Source organism: Polyodon spathula, chromosome 4 (genome assembly GCF_017654505.1).
Source record: "Polyodon spathula isolate WHYD16114869_AA chromosome 4, ASM1765450v1, whole genome shotgun sequence".
NCBI classification, from domain to species: domain Eukaryota; kingdom Metazoa; phylum Chordata; class Actinopteri; order Acipenseriformes; family Polyodontidae; genus Polyodon; species Polyodon spathula.
Genome location: NC_054537.1, coordinates 91,160,377 through 91,175,489, shown reverse-complemented (window position 1 = coordinate 91,175,489; position 15,113 = coordinate 91,160,377). Strand labels below are relative to the sequence as shown.

Sequence of the window (15,113 nt, the reverse complement as noted above, 5' to 3'; positions counted from 1 at the left end):
CAAAAACTAAATGGGCTGAAGGTTCCTGAGGCTAATTTGAGTCACCCACAGAAATTTGTAAACAAGTGCAAGGCACATTTTTTTATTACTATTTATTGTTCTCTTTTTTCAACCAGACTAAGTTCACTTGAGAGTTTTGCAAATAATTACTAGAACTTTTTTGTGCAATTACTATTCACAGTGAAGCACTGGGGTGCACACTCAGAGATCTATAACTTGGTAAATAAGGGGTCTGGCTTTAAGATTTGAACAACATCTATACTTAAATACAATGGATATATGTTATCAACTTTAGAAGTTTAACAAGGAAGTTACTCACTGTACATGGGTTGGTCATTTTTCTACAGCACGATGTTGATAACCCTATTTGGTCATCTTTTCTTTTCTTTTTTTATTTACTGTCACATTATGTAGCTTCATTGAGTGACAACACAATTATAAAATAAATACACTCCACCTGATGACAAGTATAAAATGGATTAAAAAACAGACTTGGATTTTGTCTGTTCTTTCCTTGTAATGTAGAATCTAGAGATGAATAAACTCTCTCTCCTGCTCTCTTGAGTCTTGTCATTTCAGGGCTGTACTTTGTGTTCTTCAGACAGAGATGCCAACAGCAAGCTAAAGAGTTCCCCCTCCCTTACTTTTGTTTTGCAGTCTTGTGGGGCGCTGTCATCACTGGCATGTCCCAGCACGGAGGATGAACTGCGAGAGGAAAATAAAATAATCGAGAGGAAATTGGTTGCCACAACATACTGAAAGCCTGAGTAACAGAGGAGAACCTTAATTATCTCCAATCACAGAGGGACAGGAAATGTGGACTTTTAATTAGCCATTTGGAGTGCTGACTGATTTTTTTTTTTTTTTTTTTTGCCAGATAATTTAAAAGGAAATAATTCAAGTCTGACTAAATGAAATTCACATAATCAGAATGCAGATAATTGAATTTCCTCCACATTAATTAATTCAGCACAGAGGTATAGGCAAAGGCTTCTATGATGAGCTGTCACTGCTCAATAAAAAAAAAAACCTCAGGTTAATGAATCTTTTTATTACCTTCATCTCAGATAAACAGAAAGAATACTGACTAGTTAAGCTGAAACACAAAATACCTCTCTGAGTCAGAAACCATGTAGGGGGCTTTTCTCTTTGTGTTTTTCTTCTACAGAGAATCGACTGTTTGCACAAGTGTATCTCTATATTGCTTCTGCATCAGTGTACTGGGTCTGCCCGGAAACACAAACCTCTGTCTTTGTGGGGCTGAGTTTGGACTGTAGAAAGAGGTGCAATAAATACATTTAAAAAAAGGGACTATAGTCTATAGTCTATAGATGTGGGAACATTTACTTTGCTTGAAAGCCTCAACATGTTGCAGTGTAGTGGTGTAGAAATGGTTGTTCATAATAAAAAAGGAGTAAGCATCTGTTCCTTTTAGCTGAGATTAGCACTTCTTACTTCTCAGACTTAATAAGGTGCACAAGCTCATACGATGCTCTTGTATTAATTAATGGTTCTGTGTTTTGGGGTGGGAATGTTTTGTTATACCAATCGGCAATTGTGTGCGTTTAATTTCACCACCGTTATTAGACTGATTTTAAAACAAGTTGTAAGAGTCACAAACTTTCACAGAGACAAAAAACAATAGAAAGCATAGGCCTAATTATTATTTATTAAGTGCAAAATTATAGTTTGGAGTTAAAGAGTTAAATAGTGAGGTTTCGACAAATAAAACGTTATGTACGTCCCCACGTTTTGTTGCAATTGTGTAAATAACGTACCAGTAATTTTTCTTTTCATTGTTAACATCGTGAAAGCTTTTTACACTTATAACTTTAAAGTCTGTTTCAAAGCTCTTTTCAAAATGTCCACTCTAATGCACTGGGGTTTGAGGTCTGTCCTCTAAAATCACTGCAGGAAGATTAAAAAAAAAAAAAACACAACAAGTGATCTGGCTTTTTTGTTCCGTACCACGTCATGTATTGTGTGTTACCTGTTTGACAATGTGGGCAATCATCCTTACACTATCAGTGTACTAGAGCGGACATTTTGAAAAAAGCTTTGAACACGCTTTAAAGTTATGTGTAAAAAGCTGTCAGGATGATAACAATAAAAAGAAAAAATTACAGGTACGTTATTTAAACAGTTGTAGCAACACATTGAGCAAAACACTATATTTTTGGTAACCCTGCTACTTACTCTTTGATATGCTCCTGTGTGAGGCAACGCATTCAGAATGGGTATGGATTTAGTTTCTGCATTGTTACAGTTGACACATAAATCAATAGCTCTTCCATTATTTCACACAGTAGCAGACAGTTTTTGTGTCAAGGTCCAGAAAGGTAACTTTCCCCATTTACTATAAACCCCATACACATTATTGACAAGTAGACAATAAATAAAGCTGACTGTGCCTTACTCTTGAAAGATTAAAAGGCTTAATAGTGAAATGCAATAAATAGTGTAAATTCAGACCAAGGGGATTCAATGATCAATATATGAATAAGCAATTTGTTTTCAATGCAATCTGTTTTGATGAAAACATCAACAAAAATCAAGAAAATCTGAGATAAACATATGTAGCTGCTGACAGTGCTTGTAATAAATAAATAAATAAATAAACACCCTAGAAAGAAATGCAGAGTATACTGTACTATTTATAATTTAATTACTCAACTGGCAACATAAAATACTGACATTTTTTGTACATTATTTTCATTAGGCTACACATTGCTGTATTTTGCTTTTATATACTAAAGACAAGCAAAATATTTCAAATTCAGTTTATATTCTGTACTAGAGCCCAACGTCTGCTGAGAAAATAATAATGGGAAACAAAACTACCCAACAGAATTGTATTTCATTCGCTGTACTACTATTTCCTTCAACCCAAGTAAATGGCAAGCAGTTATGCTCAACTGTTTGCACATTTATCAGGTTACTGTTTTTCTAAAATGACATTTATTTTCTTTATGAAAGATTATTTAATCTGTAAAGAAATTTTAAATGGTTTGAGGCAGTCCATTATACATATAACAATCTCTAAATGATCCTGGACATTCATTTATTTGAACTTGATTTTATGTCCACAGCAATTTTTCTAACGGCTGGCCCCTTGAAACACTCTCACACACTTCACAAATCGGTAGGAAAGAACGCAGAAAATATGAAAAAAAATAATAATTCAATGAAAACGAATATCTTTGCCCATTTCCTTCCAACACATGACATTGAACTAGTGTTGAGCACACCATTCTGTGAAAGACCAGCATCACATAGAGGTCACACAGTATCATTTTTTAGATGAAAGGTAATGGAGATGTAGCCAGCATGAAAATAATTTTATTTTTACTTCATTATTTTATTTATATATGCATGCAGAATGCACTTTCTTTTTTGCTTTGTCTTTGTTTGTAAAGCAGTTTCATCTCGAGAATTAAATATTACAAATAGTGTTAACATGTTTTGAATGTAATCTGATAATGTTTACAATAATAATAATAATAATAATAATAATAATAATAATAATAATAATAATAATAATAATAATAATAATAATAATATACAGTACATACCAGTACATCTAAAACTGTCTTCATGTCAACCACATAAATAACATTCAAATATCAATTAAACAGCTACCACCTGTTGTAACCCTGCAGTTTAATGTCTATGCACGCTGCACAATCAGTAGTAATATGGAATAAACATCTCAGAGGAAAACCTATAATAGATGTTTTTAGTCTGCGTTACTATTATCAAAAATTAACAATTTTGTTTTGTAAAATACATTTCTTGTCATGCTGTACATGCAAAGTACTGCACATCCCCATTACCTAAATCCATTATATGTACAAGTCAAAATGCTAGCGTGACATACAGACAGAGAGGTTCCTCCACATGTTCCCACATTCAAATACTATGAATAACTTCTGCTAAAGAATGTCCACATTAATCTGATTGATGACTAGTTCACTAAATATAATTAAACATTTGCTGTACGGACCAATTTCACCAACTTAAGCTCAACTTAAATGTCTGACCTTTGAACTATGGTTTTTATTTTTTAATTCCATTATGACTTGGCTTAATTATATTTTAGAAATGTAAATGTTATCCACAAAATGGAAACATCCATATAAATAATTGTGTGTTACTGTTACATACACAGATGCATTAACGATCAACACAGATGGTGTAGAAGTATCCTGCATCACTCACAACCAGCCACAAGGTGGCATCAATGCTACGATAGCCCACACCGACAAGTCTTCAATAATGAAAACAGTCAATATATTCCAAAGTTTCAGATGCTTTTCAATAAACTACTTATTGCAGCCCTTTCATTCTTTGTTGTAGATGCTGTGTGTTGTTCATACTGAAGAATGTTTTTTTTGAAGGGAGTATAAGTACATCTTTAAAATTAGAAGTAAGTCAGCTGCTCATGAGGAACAGTCTATTGTATCAAGTGTTATTAACAGAATTCATTCTGGACCAATGGACTGAATACACAGTCAGTATAATGAATTAAAACAATTTTGATTTTAACTTTTCACATTTTGAGTTTAATTCCTTTGTCAAGCTGTACAGTTGTATTTTAGTACTCAACACTAACCTACTTCTAGTGTAATGTAATTCAAATGGTTCATGTATTTTTGAGAAATGTTTTAAATTCCAATATAAAAACCCTATTTTCCAGTATAACAACCCTTTCAAATTTGCATGGTCATTTTGCAGTTTTTCCATGGTTACTGAAGGCATTTACCACAGTTTACCATGCTTTTTCATATGCTTTACAATACCTCTCTGGACTTCGCCATGCTTTCACTCTGCTTTTACCTTGGTAAACGTTCATAACGGCAAGTTTGCAAAATATCCATAAGCACGCACCACAAATGTTATTAACAATCCAAGTGCCGGTTATATATTGTTAGACTAATAACTACAGTGCTTATTCTGGTTTTATTGTTGTTATTTTATCCAAACACTATGTTGTTAGTGTTATTAAATAACGCATACTATTCTGTTATGAAGAATCGCAGTTTATAAATTGTAAATCAACTTGATCTCAAAAGTATTTGATTTAGTAACTTCTGAACTATTTCTATGCTTGTTGCCTCTATTTCCAACAACATAACATAAGGTTCTAGGAGGTATGAATAATGAGCAAATAAACAGAGAGACAACACTGTTCAACTGATTACAGAAATTACAACTCAACAATTAAACTAATGGACATTTTACAATCCTGATTCATTCAGAACTAATTATTTCATGTGAAAAAGCCTGCTAGCCCCTCCCAATACAGAAGTCAAAGCAGAAATGTTTGACACTTACATTACTAGTGCATTATCTTGAAGTCGTTGCTATAGTGATACCGACTCTGTATCTTCTTCTAACACAGGATGTCTTCTTTTTGAAACACATGCTATTTGTCTGGGGAAAAAAAAAAAGAAAAAAAAGTTTTGTGCATGCAGATTAAAGCATGGTGCACTGCTTACATATCAAGGATAACAAACAGGTGTGACTGCTGCTAATTTTAACAATAACAGCACAAGGTGTGAATAATGATATCCACGGAGCCAAATGTGCCAGCGTTGAATCACTTCTTTCAATCACAGTTTAATTTTGGGCATTTATGATATTCTTTAATGGGAATAAATTCCTTGATAATTATATGCAACAAAAACACTCTATATTTGCTCATCCAGTTTTTCCTAGAGATTATTTACCTCTAGATAAGCTTCTCGCTGTGGTAATTTGTATACTATTTTGACAGAGGGATGGGTTCCGCTATAAATCATCTGATTCTGAAACTCAATAACCTCAGGTAAAGAATGTCCCAACAAAGTTTTATCACAACTGCAACTGCAAATGCAAATGCCTTTAGAGAGACAGCCCGGTGACTCCTTACGTCATCTTATTTACATACTCTCGATAGCGTGTTAAAAATGCACTTTTCTAGTTTCATCACAAATGATAATAGATATATAAAACTTTGACTTACGGCAGAGAGCCTCCACTGAATGAACAGAAACCATAACACAGATTATTTTGAAAAAGTCACCAAATTATTGCATTTAAAAGTAATTTTACCAGAAGCACTGGAAAATCAACACAATAGGTGTAGTTTTTAAAAACATACTGTATTCAACACATCGTGTCATTCTGCAATTACAAGAAACAAACCATTCAGCTGATTACAATAAAAACAGATATATTTTGATACTTACATGAACACAAATCTCATAATCGACATAGGACTGCCAGGAGTCTCCTTTTTGTGTTCTTGGATCCCGAACCCAAACACTTACAAATTCCTGTAGAAGCATAAAAACAAAAAAACATATAGTTAAGCAGTTTAAGCAACTACAAGAGGTTTGTCTTCACTTGAGTAGTAATGGTAGCTCTCTGGTCTGGGTAAAATGGAGAAGTGAAAATACTGATATTGAATAAAACTGCATCAACACTGGATTTTATTGTAATTAGAGAAGTTCTTATGTACAGTAAACATGACTACTGGTAGAAATACATTACATATATACAGGAAGTGTCTGGCAAAACCACTTGGGAATGCTAAGGCTGAACCCCATAGAGTTTACTATAAATCCCTACACTCAGAGAAAACAAAGAAAGTCACTTCTTGTGGCCAACAGCCACTGTCTGGGATTTCTGTGGACAACTTGTATTACAACTAGGGCTGTCAAGCGATGAAAAACAGTTACTCTCAGTTAAACTTTGTTTTAATCACATATTTAATTGATACAATTACTGCAACCATCTCATTCAAATTTGTTTTATTACTGATGTTATTAATATTATTATTGTCATCATCCAAAAAACAGCCAACCATAAAAACCCTGTTTTCGTATTTCTGGATTCATATTGTGGACCCCTCTTTATGGTTTTATATTTATTTACACAGAATTATACAGATAAATTACAGCACTTGCTGTTAAATTGTTTGAACTATTGGTTATACAGGGTGTCCCACTAAAAGCAGCCCAGTAAGTATTACAGTGCACAAATAAATAAATAAATAATCACATGTGGAGCAGCACAGACATCCTTGTTATTACAAACTCGTTTTATACAGGAATGTCACTCCCATCGTTTACATGGACTGAAAGCCAGCCTCTAACAGAAATACTTACGGGGCTATTTCAAGCGAGATACTCTACTGTACTGACATGATGTAATTTGATTCACAGGCTTGCAGAGAACCTGAATAAAAATTTTAAAAAACTGATGTGTTTCATTTGTTGTTCTGTTGTTGCTGCCTGTAGCAGAATAACTGCTAGAACGTGTATTTTGAGAAGTGAAGGAGAGTTTACAGCACGTAGATTGTACAGCTGACTCGATGCATTCTGCGATTCTGGAATTAACAGATACAAGTAACAGTCTTTCTAGCCAATGAACTGTCAACATTTTTTTTTTAAAATAAACCTCCTATTCACAAGTCCTTCACCTTTAGTGCTTTGCTCCACAATGCAGTTCTGTGACTAACTTTCTACTCAAATGACAACTGTACTTATTGTGTTGCATGCACTCGAGTATATTAAAATAGTGCCGGTGCAGAATGAATTACGGCATGCTGAGAGGGTCAAGAGAGGGCATTAACACACATTAAAAAATGCCAGTACCTTTACCCTTTATTGAACTCTCAATATTATTAGATACCAACAGCAAGGAGGCATACGTGCCCCTTATCACTAAGGAATGCACAAGCTTACCTAACCTGTTGCTTAGACAAACAACACTGCAGCTAAATACTCTGAATTTCTACATTTTTCTGTAATTCATGCACATCTGGATTCTGCAACAGACATACCTGTTACAGCAGCAGTTGCCCCACCGCTTTGGGTAAGATAGCATGTACTTTATCTATGCATGGTATAATACTTTATGTTCTGGTCTTTTTAGAAAAACTGAGTCATTTGTAACAGTCAAGTAATGTCTGTTACAGTAGTTCACACAGATTTATACTATTAATTCAGGCATTTTAACAACTTTACCTAATTATGATTACCCTGATTCTCTTATCCCAGCTTGTTTTGTCTGATGTCCATGCGTCAGTAAATCTGCTGAATAACTTATTTCATGGATCAGTTCAAATGTTCTGCAGTTTAACAGACCTGTCTTGTTCAATATTCTTCTGTGCTTTTTAAAACAGGGAAGTGTACTTATTAGCAATGGGGGTTTCTCTTGTCTTTAACTAACTCCTATTTTTTTTGTTAAAGAAGATTACATTTGATCTTACAAAACATGTAACCAAACAACCATGACACATGATTTATCCTCCCTGTTCACCTCAAAATAAATTATTAGTAGTTCAGTTTTTGTTTCATCGGACCACAGAATCTTTTGCCACATCTTTTCAGAGTCTCCCACATGCCTTTTTTCAAATTCCAAGCAGGATTTTACATGGGCTTTTTTCAGAAATGGCTTCCTTCTTGCCACCCTTCCATACAGGCCAGATTTGTGGAGTAACTGAGCTATTGTTGACACATGGACAGTTTTTCCCATCTCAGCCATGGAATGATGTAGGTCTTTTAGAGTTCTCATTGGCCTCTTGTTGGATTCTCTGACCAACACCCTTCTTACCCAGCTGCTCAGTTTGGGAGGACAGCCTGCTCTAAACAGATTCTGGGTGGTACCGTATACCTTCCACTTCTTAATGATCAACTTGACTGTGTTCCAAGGGCTATTCAATGCCTTTGAAATCTATTTATACCCCTCCCCTGATCTTGTTTTGAAAGCTCCTTGGTCTTCATGGTAGTATCTTTGCTTTGAATGCACTACCCAACTGTGGAACCTTACAAAGACAGGTGACTTAATCTGAAATCATGTGAACCACTTTTATTGCACACAGATGGACTCCATTTAACTTATTGTGTGAATTCTGAAGGCAATTGGTTGCACCCTAGCTTATTTAGGAGTGTCATAGCAAAGGGGGTGAATACTTATCTAATGAAGACTTTTCAGGTTTTATTTTTAATGGATTTGTTTGAAATAAAACAAACAATTAGCATACCAATACAAAATATAAGCAAACAAGCCATATTTTCCCTAAGAGTAATAAACAGCTTCTGCTTAACGACAATATCTTTCGACTCCCATTCCAGTTGCAAAATCTGCATATCATTATTTTGTCTACAGGGGCTGAACTAACAACTTTTGCAGCAGCTGCTGCCACCATACTTCAACAGACAATACTGTATATGTTTCTAACGTGAACTCAGCCTGGTATTACATCAGCTATATCTGCTTTCAGCGAACCAAGGTGGCTCTTTAGTTCACAATATTACCAAAAAAATGAAATATTTTAAAAGAAAATAAAAGCCTTTGCTGGCTTCACAGACACTGATTACCACTAATCTTGCATTAATGTTACCTTAGGCAAAGTAGACCAGGGGCTGTGAAACCAGCCATGAAACAGTTGTATAAAATTTGTGCTGGGACGAACGATTCACTCATAATTTAAATATTTATTTGTTTTCAAAAAGTAATAAAATGGTTCTTGTTTATTATATTCCACAAACAGAAAGTCACAACAAAAAAATATATAGCCTAATATATACAATCTGATATAAAAATCACTACACAGCATTCCCAGCAAGTTGGGCCCTGTTTAAGCGAGGCATTTCAGAATGACGTGCTTGTCTTTTTTCTGTCCCATGAGATTCTGAATTTCTTTAAAGCAGCACAATGCGTTTTTGCTTTTTGCTGTCTAAAACTTTTAAATAGAGGCTCCAGAGCTGCTGTGTTGATGCTGTATTTATTTTTTATATATATTTTAATCCACATATCACACAGAGCTCTTTTTCATTTGCCATTTTTTCAACTGTCTCACTACTTCTGGTGGGTGAGTTGGTAAATAAGTGCAAGGTATTTTTGACATTTCTAGCAACATATGAACATCTGATTTTTGTATCCGAATACCTGTCAACAGATATTCATTTGAACATTCGGATATTTGTCCCAGCACTATGTAAATTGCACGTCACATCAGTAATTCATGAACAAAACATTAGTGAATGCATGTTAGTCACAGGTTGGAATAGTCGATAGCCACAGCCTGGAAAGCAGTAGTTATTGAAAACATGCGAGTCAAAGGGAAGCAGCCATTGGTTACTTTCCATTTCATGTTAATGGAAAAACTCAGAATTCAGCATGTTTGTTCATTTGACCCAGGCTTAATGTCTCAGCTTTCATTATCATGTGTCTTGTTCTGCCACTTTAACTTGTTCAATTACTGACAAGACGGTGGATCTTCAGCTATAAAACTCTCAGTAGTGACTTCACTTTACATAATTAACTATTTTTGATTAAACACTTAGCTATCACTACAGATAATTAGCTGATAGGTAAGGACTGGAAGTCAGTTTTGAACTAACAGGTGCTCCACGGCTCAATTTACAAGTGAAGCGAGTTTCATGATCTCAATCTCCATTTGAAGAGCTTGATAGCTGAAAAATCAAATCAAATAAAATTAAATGTTATTTATGAAGTGCCATTCACACCAAAGGCATCTCAAGGCGCTGTACAGCAACAACAATTCATAATTAAACACAAACTATATAAAGGAAAACAATGTTTAAAAATACAGTAAAGGCACACTATGACAGAAAAGCCAATGTATAGAAGTGTGATCTCTGTGAATGACTGAGTACATACAGGGTGAGTAACTCTTGTAATTAAATGGGTGCCAGGCCATTCTGGGATTTATAAGTTATCAGCAAAATCTTCAAATCAATTCTAAACTCCACTGGGAGCCAATGTAAAGAAGCCAAAACAGGAGTAATGTGTTCCCTTTTGATAGTTTTAGTTAGGATCCTAGTGGCTGTGTTTTAGAAAAGCTGGAATCGAAATAGCACACTTTTTGGGATACCAGAGAGGAGTGCATTCCAGTAATCAATCCTGGATGATACAAATGCATGCATAAGTCTCTTGGCATCACATAAATTATGTGTCTAATTCTTGCAATGTTTTGCAAATGATAAGAAACCTTAGTAACTTCTCTAACATTCGCGCCCGCCCTCGCCCATGTGATGCGCCTGTCTGCGATAACCGAGATTACACAGTATGCGTCAAAACTAAACTCCAAGAAACTTAGTTTCAAATGGCACATTAAATATAATAAAGTAGCACTTAAGTACAAAAAATTAGTTATTAACATCAACCTCTATTTCTATCTTGCGACTATACTGTATATATTTATTTACACTAGACAATATTTTCTTTTATAGAATTAGAAAACACATTTTGAGTACTGACTGTACTTGTAAAGAGTCGGTTATGTGAAAAACAATTCGCAGTGACCAACAAAATCCAACCATAACACGTATTCATAAATTCTGGGGTAAACATGCAGAATTGTTTTTAATTGAGATTATCATGTACAACATGCTATAATAACCAGTTATGACAGGTGAAGCAACGCAGAGGCTGAGGAAATTATATCCTGTTTAAATGGAAAGACAACGCCATTCGACACATATAACAAATACAAACAACAGTACGTTTGTTAGCCTCCTGCATAATCAACACAGTATGGTACTGACTTGTTCAATGTTTTTTTTTTTTTTTTTTTAAATGTTTAAAACATTTACTCTATCTAGTCCAGGGCTTCTCAAACTCGGTCCTGGGGACCCCCTGTGGCTGCTGGTTTTCATTCCAACCGAGCTCTCAATTACTTAACCAGACCCTTAATTGAAGTGATAATTTGCTTAATTATACCTTTTTACTTGTTTTCAGCTCTTGAACAGTTGCATATTTCAAGTTAACTGTAACATTTGATAAGTAACTTGAACTTAAGAGCTGAAAACAAATAAAAATGTCTAATTAAGCATATTATTAGTTCAATTAAGGGTCTAGTTAAGTAACTGAGAGCTGAGTTGGAATGAAAACCAGCAGGCACTGGGGGTCCCCAGGACCGAGTTTCAGAAGCCCTGGCTTAGATAGAATGAATTACGACTTTATTCACAAAAAAACTTTATGTTTACTAAACGGGTTTGCTTTTACTGTATACTAACTACAATAATTAGGTCTTACCTTACTATAGGGTTTCTTGAATTAAAGCAGCAAGCCATTAACAACACATCTCTTCTCCTTTAACCAAATCTGCTTCACGTGACTTCACCAAGCTGTGGTGTCGAGGTTCATGTGAATTATTATTCCCACAGTACTCACTCCCCCTACAGTCAGCTTTGTGACGCACACATACTGTAATCAGAATTCCCAGGTTGTCCAAAATACATTTGATTTCAAACATGCAATGCTATAACTTTATCTATACCACTTATGATTTTATAGACCTTAATCAAGTCTCCCGTTTCCCTTCTTTTTCTAGGCTGAATAGATTTAATTATGTTAACCTGTCCTCATAGCTTATAGCTTTGTCCTGGGATCATGCTAGATGCCCTTCTCTGTACCTTCTCAGGGGCAATTCCATCTTTTTTTTTGTAGTGAGGTGACCAAAACTACACACAGTATTCTAGGTGGGGTCTAACTACGGCATTGTATAATCTTAGCATAACCTATATAGACTTGTATTCCACGCTTTTTGCAATATAGCCCAACACTGTATTTGCCTTTTAATTGCCTCAGCACATTGACAAGATACTTTCAATGATGACTCCACAATGCCCAGGTACCTTTCAAAGTCCTCATTTCCATACCATTCATTGTATACTTATAACCTGAATTATTACACTCAATATGCAATATTTTACAGTTTTTAACATTAAAATTAATTTGCCCAGTTATAAATTGAATTAGCTGGGCTGCGGAGTCCACTACTCCCCAAGTTTGGTGTCTTTGCAAATTTGACAATCTTGCAATGTGTATCTTGGTCCATGTCATCTATATAAACGAGGGACAGTAAGGGTTCAATTAAAGACCCTTGTGGTCCCCCCCCCCCCCCCCCCCCCCCCCCCCCCCCCCCCCAATCTGATTTTACACCTCTCACAATGACTGCTTTCTAGCTGCAACGTCCTCAAAAAAGTCAAGTAGGTTAGTTAAGCATGACCTCCCTCTTCTGAATCTATGCTGGCTATCCTATAACATTGTTGATGTATAGATAGTCTTCAAGTTTATCTCTTAAGCTCCTGTATCTTATTTAATACCTCTGCTTCACTGATGCTGAAATCTTTAAGAACCATGTGTGCACAAAGATTGTGACACTTGCTGCATATTATTTGTATCCTCTGGTGAAAACATTTTAAAATATATCTGTTTAATACATTAGGTATATTTTTCACTGTCCAAATGTGTTGCATTAAACAAGTCACATGTCCTCTTAGTACCACAGCTTAGCTCCATAGGTGTGTCCAGGATCCTGTGCAAAACATGTGATATACACAAACTTCAGCAGCTTGTTGTAGGCTTGTTAAGGGATTCACCCTCTGCAGAAAAGTTATTCCCCTTTGTTCCCTAAAACATTTTTCTATCATTTGATATAATATATAATAATCTTTATACAGCACCTTTCATAGTGGACCACCATCACAAAGCACTTTACAAGATACAAGACTAGGTGAACTATGTATCAGCTGTAGAGTCACTTACAAGAACATCCCACCTGAAAGATGGAGCATAAGGAGGTTAAGTGACTTGCTTAGGGTCACATAATGAGTCATTGGCTGAGCTGGGATTTGAACCAGGTACCTCTTAATTACAAGCCTGTTTCTTTAACCACTGGACCACACAGCCTCTTTTAATGTGTAGCATCACCTCACTAACAAAATGTAAAAACACAAGAAACCACAATTCGGAGATCCATTACTTACCCTAAGCCAATGTACTTTATTTTACAGTCATTTTTTGGGTTGTTGGTGGAGGGAGTAAATAACAGACCAATAAATGTGGGGTTACAATTAAGATTGCAATGGGTACAATACTCAATTTGCATGTCACCTCATCGCTGTATCCAGTGTACTGGCCCAGTCACTCCTAATGGTCTCCATCTGGGCCAATGCAATGATCACTGTGGGTCACAAGCCAAGAGGGGGCAGATCAATCAGTTTTAAAATCAAATCTAATTTATGTATACTTCTATATGTAGATATGCTAATGAGTTTTCCCTTGCAGTGCCTGCATAACAGGTGTAATAGGTCAGTTTACTTCACGTTAATAATAACTCCAGTCTTCTTGATGTGATTTTCAATAAAAACAGTTTAATTCCGAGACAAAAAAGGAAAATTCAGTGAAACACAGTACAGAACATAACCATATACAAACTGCAAAAACAAATCTTGAAACAAAACAATACTGTAAGGTTAATTCTACAGGACTCTTCAGTGCTGTCAGGTAACTTGGTGAAGAGTAAGGAACTATCTATAAGTCCCCATTCACACTTGTGATTAAAGGTGGCTCAGGGCCAGCTTTCTCATATATGAATGCTCTAAAAAAGAAAAAGCAGCCCAGGGCTGACCTAGATTAAGGCCACCTTTTTGATGTGGCCCAGGGCCTGCAATTGCAGGACCAGAGCTGGCCTTTATATATATATATATATATATATATATATATATATATATATATATATATATATATATATACACAAAGCAGACTTATGGCCACCTTTTCGTATCACATGACCAATTTGGTTACACACTCCCATGTGCACGAAAGGTGAATGCTCTGCTAGCCAACATGGCAGTGGATCAATATTGAACTTTAACTATATAAATATTACATTTTAAAAAATCTAGTGGCTTAACGTTCAAGTTGTTTCTTTCACATAATATACGAGCTGCAGTACATTCATAATTAAGCTTCATTTGTCACAATTACCTTTTCTACCTGTTATTTAGTAAGTAAGCGATAAATATTAAAACTGCAGGATTCTGGATCTCAATAACGATCAATAAAGCTGGCATTTTAAGCCACCATTGTTTATTTTGCATGCAACGATATGCATAGCAACAGAAGTGTGAGTCTTTACGTTAAAATACTGTTTATTTCTTTTAGCTGCTTGCTTATACACACACGCGTAAAATACTGTTCTCATCCACAAATATTGAGATTGTTGATGCACCATAACAGTCAAACTAGTCAATAATATTATATATATATATATATATATATATATATATATATATATATATATATATATA

The 15,113-nt window shown here is 35.1% G+C and overlaps 1 long non-coding RNA gene across 1 annotated transcript in view; it reads right to left on the bottom strand.

Annotated features, from left to right (window-relative positions):
• The window catches only part of LOC121315100, a 12,316-nt gene extending 182 nt beyond the window's left edge, over nucleotides 1-12,134 (bottom strand). Inside the window, exons 1-4 of the long non-coding RNA XR_005950201.1 lie at nucleotides 12,052-12,134; nucleotides 6,231-6,317; nucleotides 5,335-5,433; nucleotides 1-705 (exon numbers count right to left, since the gene is read on the bottom strand). The exon at nucleotides 1-705 is cut by the window's left edge and continues 182 nt beyond it. This is a non-coding gene — a long non-coding RNA (uncharacterized LOC121315100). The remainder of the gene's footprint in view (nucleotides 706-5,334; nucleotides 5,434-6,230; nucleotides 6,318-12,051) is intronic.
• Nucleotides 12,135-15,113: the final 2,979 nt, after the last annotated feature.